Below are 7,410 nucleotides of genomic sequence, written 5' to 3' on the forward strand. Positions count from 1 at the left end.
AGTGTGCTGCCTTCCGGGAGCCTCGGTCAAGCACATCACTGAGAACGTGGACAGGCTCCTAGAACGAACAGGAGACGACCCGGTAGTAGTCGTCCACATCGGTACAAACAACATTGGAAGAGACAGACCAAAATCCCTGCAAAACAAATTCAGAGAGCTAGGAAGGAAATTAAAAGAGAAAACCAAAACTGTGGTATTTTCTGGTATACTACCGGCACCTTGCAAAGGACCATATGGACAGCTGGAAATAATTAATCAAAACGCATGGCTGAAGACGTGGTGCACACGGGAAGGCTTCACCTATCTTGATCATTGGACCAAATTCTACAACGAGGACTATCTGTATAGACAGGACAGACTGCACTTAAATAAAAAGGGAACCAGACTACTTGGAAAAAAGATCCTCGAGCAGGTTCATAAGCATTTAAACTAGAAAGGAAGGGGGGAGAAATCAACAAAAAAACAGAAGGGAGACCGCATCAAAACAAGAACAACAACTCAGGTAAGACAACCATTAAATGTATTTATCTAAATGCTAGAAGTATCAGAAACAAAATTCTAGAACTTGAAGCTACTGCACTAACAGGTAACTATGATGTGATAGGTGTTACAGAAACGTGGTTGTCTGAGAGTGATGGGGACGAATATAATATTTGTGGGTATACACTGTATAGGAAAGACAGGCAGGACAGAAGAGGAGGAGGGGTAGCGCTATACATAAGAAACAGTCTTGAAGCCCAGGTGTTAAACCTGGACAAAGAAAATAAAACCGAATCAATATGGGTCAGAATAACAGACAAAAATTCAAAGGGCATAATAATAGGAGCATGCTATAGACCGCCAGATTCAGACGGTGAGCAAAATAATCTGTTATACAATGACATTAGAAATGCGTGTAGCAAAGGAGAAGCCATACTAATGGGGGATTTCAACTTCCCCCATATAAAATGGGAAAACCCGGTGGGTAGCACGAAGGATGAAATTGAAATGGTGGAAATGACAAATGACTGCTTCCTAACACAATTTGTCAAGGCACCGACTAGAGGGGAGGCATGCCTTGATTTAGTCTTTTCAAATAACGAAGATAGAATAACTAAAACAGAGGTCAGAGAACCACTGGCAAACTCAGACCACAACATGGTCTCATTTGAAGTGTTTTTTAAATCCCCAAAAGTAATGACTAAAGCTAAGGTTTACAATTTTAGAAAAGCAAACTATGAAGGTATGAAACAGAGACTAACAGAAGTAGATTGGAGTAAAATAGAGAAAACACCCACAGAAGAAGGATGGTTGTTCTTCAAAAATGTAGTACTAGAGGCGCAAAACAATTACATCCCTAAAGTAGACAAATCTAAATGTAAAACTAAATTGCCAAAATGGTTTAATAGATCAATTAAAAAAAATATTCAGCGAAAAAAGGCACTTTACAGAGCATTAAAAAAGGACCAAAAAGAAAGTACACAGAAAGAGTACACGGAACTGCAAACGCAAGTCAAAAAGGAAGTTAGAAAGGCCAAGAGAGAAATAGAAATGAACATTGCTAAGGGAGCTAAAACCAATTCCAAAATGTTTTTCCAATATTACAACAGCAAGAGAACATTCAAAGAGGAGATTAAATGTTTAAGAGATACAAATGGCAAAATCGTAGAGGAAGAAAAAAAAATAGCAAATATGTTAAATGATTACTTTTCACAAGTTTTTACAAAGGAAGATACTGACAACATGCCCCACATGTCATCCAGTTCCTATCCAGTTTTAAATAACTTTAGCATAACTGAGGCAGAAGTGTTAAAGGGACTAGGAGCTCTTAAAATAAACAAATCCCCTGGGCCGGATGAGATCCTCCCAGTAGTACTCAAAGAAATGAAAGAAGTAATTTACAAACCGCTAACCAAGATCATGCAGCAGTCTCTTGACACAGGGGTGGTACCGACAGACTGGAAAATTGCAAACGTAATACCGATCCACAAAAAGGGAAACAAAACTGAACCAGGTAACTACAGACCAGTAAGCCTGACTTCTATTATATGCAAACTTATGGAAACTATAATAAGATCCAAAATGGAAAATTACCTATATGGTAACAGGGTCCTGGGAGACAGTCAACATGGTTTTAGGAAAGGGAGATCGTGTCTAACTAACTTGCTTGATTTTTTTGAGGATGCAACATCGATAATGGATAATTGCAAAGCATATGACATGGTTTATTTAGATTTCCAGAAAGCTTTTGACAAAGTCCCGCACAAAAGATTAATTCTCAAACTGAACGCAGTTGGGATTCAAGGAAACACATGTACATGGATTAGGGAGTGGTTAACATGTAGAAAACAGAAAGTACTGATTAGAGGAAAAACCTCAGAATGGAGTGTGGTAACCAGCGGTGTACCACAGGGATCAGTATTAGGTCCTCTGCTATTCCTAATCTACATTAATGATTTAGATTCTGGTATAGTAAGCAAACTTGTTAAATTTGCAGACGACACAAAAGTAGGAGGAGTGGCAAACACTGTTGCAGCAGCAAAGGTCATTCAAAATGATCTAGACAAGATTCAGAACTGGGCAGACACATGGCAAATGACATTTAATAGAGAAAAGTGTAAGGTACTGCACGCAGGAAATAAAAATGTACATTATAAATATCATATGGGAGATACTTGAAATTGGAGAAGGAATCTATGAAAAAGACCTAGGAGTTTTTGTTGACTCAGAAATGTCTTCATCTAGGCAATGTGGGGAAGCTATAAAAAAGGCTAACAAGATACTCGGATACATTGTGAAAAGTGTTGAATTTAAATCAAGGGAAGTAATGTTAAAACTGTACAATGCACTTGTAAGACCTCATCTTGAATATTGTGTTCAGTTCTGGTCACCTCGCTATAAAAAAGATATTGCTGCTCTAGAAAGAGTGCAAAGAAGAGCGACCAGAATTATTCCGGGCTTAAAGGCATGTCATATGCAGACAGGCTAAAAGAATTGAATCTGTTCAGTCTTGAACAAAGAAGACTACGTGGCGACCTAATTCAAGCATTCAAAATTCTAAAAGGTATTGACAGTGTCGACCCAAGGGACTTTTTCAGCCTGAAAAAAGAAACAAGGACCAGGGGTCACAAATGGAGTTTAGAAAAAGGGGCATTCAGAACAGAAAATAGGAGACACTTTTTTACACAGAGCATTGTGAGGGTCTGGAATCAACTCCCCAGTAATGTTGTTGAAGCTGACACCCTGGGATCCTTCAAGAAGCTGCTTGATGAGATTTTGGGATCAATAAGCTACTAACAACCAAACGAGCAAGATGGGCCGAATGGCCTCCTCTCGGTTGTAAACTTTATGTTCTTATGTTCTTAATATTTTCGATGCATAACAAAAGGTGAACAAAAAAAGTGTCTGCTTAAGCATCAGTCATTACAGTTCTTAAAAGAAAAAAAAAGAAAAAAGCCACACACACACAACTTACCTACGACGCACACTGCAGCCTTGGATCTGTCTCGGCGATCACCACTGAAATCTTTCCCCCCACGGATTATAGCCACAGCACACCTCTTCCAGAATGAGGAGGACTGGTAAACCCAACAGACATGGTCTCCTATAAAAGACTATTTTGAGTTAAGGACGAATAGGACTCTTGGGTGCACAGTTAGGACACAGTTGCACTAAAGAGGTATAACATTCTCCCTCCATTTTAAACATAATGTCTCAACACCTTGGGCTGACAAACTGCTGGTTTAGGACAGAATAAACAGTAATTATTCACTTAATTCTAAGTCTTTCAATGCACAGAACAAAAAAATATTTCTTCAGAACAAACATTTCTGCAAATAAAATTATAAATTCAGAATAGTCTGCACTAATTCACGTTACTATTTGCTTCTCATCTCAGCATAAATGTGGAATTTAAAATGTTTACACCAAAAAACATTAACCTCAAGAAAAAACTAGAACTGAAACAATGATAGACTTGCTTGTATCCAGCATAACAATGATCCGAAGAGCCTCTGTGTAACACTGGGTCTCGGCACTCTAGAATTTGTTTTCTTCTACTCTGTGGCAATATGAAACATTAAACTTGTTTTAAGAGCTCATCCTGGGGGTGTAAAGGAGGAGGTATTAATCATAATAATGTATAAGGATTTAAAAAAGGAAAGATGATTGGAACACAAACAATTGGAAAAGAAAAAAGGTCAAATGGAAATTAATTCAACCAAAAGTTAAGTAATGAGAGAAAAGACCCAAATTGGCTGGCAGCACTAAAGAGATTACCGGCAAGAGAAGGGTTCTACAATCAAGGGTCAACACTTACCAGAGGCTGCCAAGAGAGGAGTCTGAATCATGTTTTTTGGTAAAGTTATCTAGCCCATTGCTTCTGGAAAAAGAACATAACAAAAGCTAAGGTTAGTAATAACAGATTATTTTGAATCCTGAATTCATTCTCAGAGGGGAAGGGCTGTGAATTTGAAAAAGAAAAGAAATTGGGTGCAAAATAAGTATTAGAAAAGAGATATGGTGAAAAAGGAACACTCAAGTAAAAATGAAGAGGGCAGAATTGTGGTATGGATTGAAATATAAAGTGTTAATTGAAATTAATGTGGGAAATAAGGATTGAAAAAGAACTAAGCATTTATGGGGTGAAGTGGAAAAATTTCATTTTTTGTTTGGGAATCTGTTCATAATTATATAATGTAATTTGTTATACATGTCATTGTTCAGTATTGTAAATGGGGAGGCACTATTGCTTGGGTATGTAAATACTGTCACTAAACCGCAATTGTATTGTTATGATTTAATAAAATAAACTTCAATTTAATATCTGATACGTCCCCTATCTGGGGACCATATATTAAATTGATTTTTGGAACTGGGAGATGGAAGAGGGGCTTGCTCCGTCCACTCCACGCATCGACCTGGTATTGCAGTACCTCCAGGAACGGTGCACTCCCCTCCCGGGGGAAACTGAACTGGTGAAAAATAGATTTCAAACTCCTGCAATTCTGGTAGGACTCTACAGTGCCTATAGAAAGTCTACATCCCCTTGGACTTTTTTCACATTTTGTTGCGTCAGTGTCTCCAGATTTCATGCATTTAAATGAAGATTTAAATAATTTAAACCCGCACAGAGCAAACCTACAGGAACTGCTGAATTTATCCTGACATGTGAATCACTACAATTTAACACACGTGGAGGCCACTTAACTTGGTGTGTGATTTTGAAGGCAATTTGTTATACCTGAGCTAATTTACGATTACTACCTATTTTAATGCATTTTAATTCCAGGCTATAAAGCAACAGGTGAACATTTTGAAAGGGTTTGTAGACTTTCTATAGGCACTGTATATAATGTGTCCTGGGTTTGTTTCTTGGCTGGTTAATCACAAATGGGTCTTTGCAATGTCTTGTTCCATCCAACAGATGGCACAAAGCAAGTCTGGCATAAGATTACATTCAGCCAGCCCAGAGCTGCAGCGTCAGAGGATAACACAACTCAGAGCAGCTTACAAATTAGCCTGTAGCTGCCCGGCCAGTCTACACTGGGTCGCTGTGACCAAAGGACATCCTGGCCAACCTAATCCCCCACCCCCACCCCCCCTGCCCTTGGGCCAATTGCGCGCCGCCCCCTGGGAGCTCTCGTCCAGTCGGCAGTGGAATAACTGGACTCAAACCGGTGACCTCCAGGCTATAGGGCGCATCACGCACTCAATCATATGTGGTTAATATTTTCGATGCATAACAAAAGGTGAACAAAAAAAAGTGTCTGCTTAAGCATCAGTCATTACAGTTCTTAAAAGAAAAAAAAAGAAAAAAGCCACACACACACAACTTACCTACGACGCACACTGCAGCCTTGGATCTGTCTCGGCGATCACCACTGAAATCTTTTCCCCCACGGATTATAGCCACAGCACACCTCTTCCAGAATGAGGAGGACTGGTAAACCCAACAGACATGGTCTCCTATAAAAGACTATTTTGAGTTAAGGACGAATAGGACTCTTGGGTGCACAGTTAGGACACAGTTGCACTAAAGAGGTATAACATTCTCCCTCCATTTTAAACATAATGTCTCAACACCTTGGGCTGACAAACTGCTGGTTTAGGACAGAATAAACAGTAATTATTCACTTAATTCTAAGTCTTTCAATGCACAGAACAAAAAAATATATTTCTTCAGAACAAACATTTCTGCAAATAAAATTATAAACTCAGAATAGTCTGCACTAATTCACGTTACTATTTGCTTCTCATCTCAGCATAAATGTGGAATTTAAAATGTTTACACCAAAAAACATTAACCTCAAGAAAAAACTAGAACTGAAACAATGATAGACTTGCTTTTATCCAGCATAACAATGATCCGAAGAGCCTCTGTGTAACACTGGGTCTCGGCACTCTAGAATTTGTTTTCTTCCACTCTGTGGAAATCATGCATGTGTACAGGTGCCTCACTTGTAAACGTTTTACATTCTGTGAGATCAATAATGAAACACTACCCATTACAGGGCAGCCTTAGCAATGCTGCGCACCTCCTTTATTACAGGGCAGCCTTAGCAATGCTGCGCACCTCCTTTTCTAAGAAAAGCAAGCAATTCTTTAGATACCAACCTGCAATTGCAGTCTCCATTGCCTTCCAGAGCAGCACTGCATTGGCAGGGTATCTGAGCCTGCAATAGAGGAGAGATACAATGCACTGAGTCTCACTCCCATTCACTGCTGCACAGGCTACACATTCAAGGACTGTGCATATGCTTGTCTAGTATTGAAATCAGCAGGACAGACAGGACACGGCGTGTATAATAACAGGCTCAGGTGTGTCTTAAAACTCATAACAAACCAGGAATAAAAGACCGGTAGAAATAAAAATACACTTTAAAAACAGGTTTAAAAAACTGGTCTGAGAAACTGAGTTTAAGTGTTGAATCTGAATCTAGTCTGGACACTGCTTGCAAAAGCAACTCATTGTAGCATCACACAGTAGACTGCAGCATGTCAGAAGAGTGATGTGTTTCAGTCTCTTGAACCCAAGCCATTGCAGTCAGAAGGTACAGTACCAGTCAGTCATGAATTCTCAGACTGGGGCGGTAATACAAATCATCACAAGAGATGCAGACTCTGAGAAAGCACACCGGCTAACGAGGTTTAAAACTACAGGGACTTCTATCCAAAAACAGCCAGGTCGAGTTAGGTTTTCAACACAGCACTGTGGGACTCTCCGCTACAGGGCATTCAATGTAATCTTATGCCAGACTTGCTTGGCGCCATCTGTCGGATGGAAGATGCTATTGCAGCAGAAACCCATTTGTGATTAACAGACTGGAAACTAAATACAGCCCTACATCTACTGCAGGAGTTTGAAATCTCTTTTTCACCAGCTCAGTTTCCCCCCGGGAGGGGAGTGCACCGTTCCTGGAGGTACTGCAA

General features: G+C 39.6%; 1 non-coding gene and 1 pseudogene across 1 annotated transcript; one reads left to right on the forward strand and one right to left on the reverse strand.

Moving 5' to 3' along the window:
- Positions 1-4,761: 4,761 nt before the first annotated feature.
- Positions 4,762-4,935, forward strand: LOC121310011 (annotated as a pseudogene).
- Positions 4,936-7,019: 2,084 nt separating this feature from the next.
- On the reverse strand, positions 7,020-7,094 carry LOC121310012. Its single transcript, XR_005948723.1, has one exon. It is a non-coding gene; the product is annotated as a small nucleolar RNA SNORD31 (small nucleolar RNA).
- Positions 7,095-7,410: the final 316 nt, after the last annotated feature.

This window comes from Polyodon spathula, unplaced genomic scaffold, assembly GCF_017654505.1.
Source record: "Polyodon spathula isolate WHYD16114869_AA unplaced genomic scaffold, ASM1765450v1 scaffolds_1661, whole genome shotgun sequence".
Lineage (NCBI taxonomy): Eukaryota > Metazoa > Chordata > Actinopteri > Acipenseriformes > Polyodontidae > Polyodon > Polyodon spathula.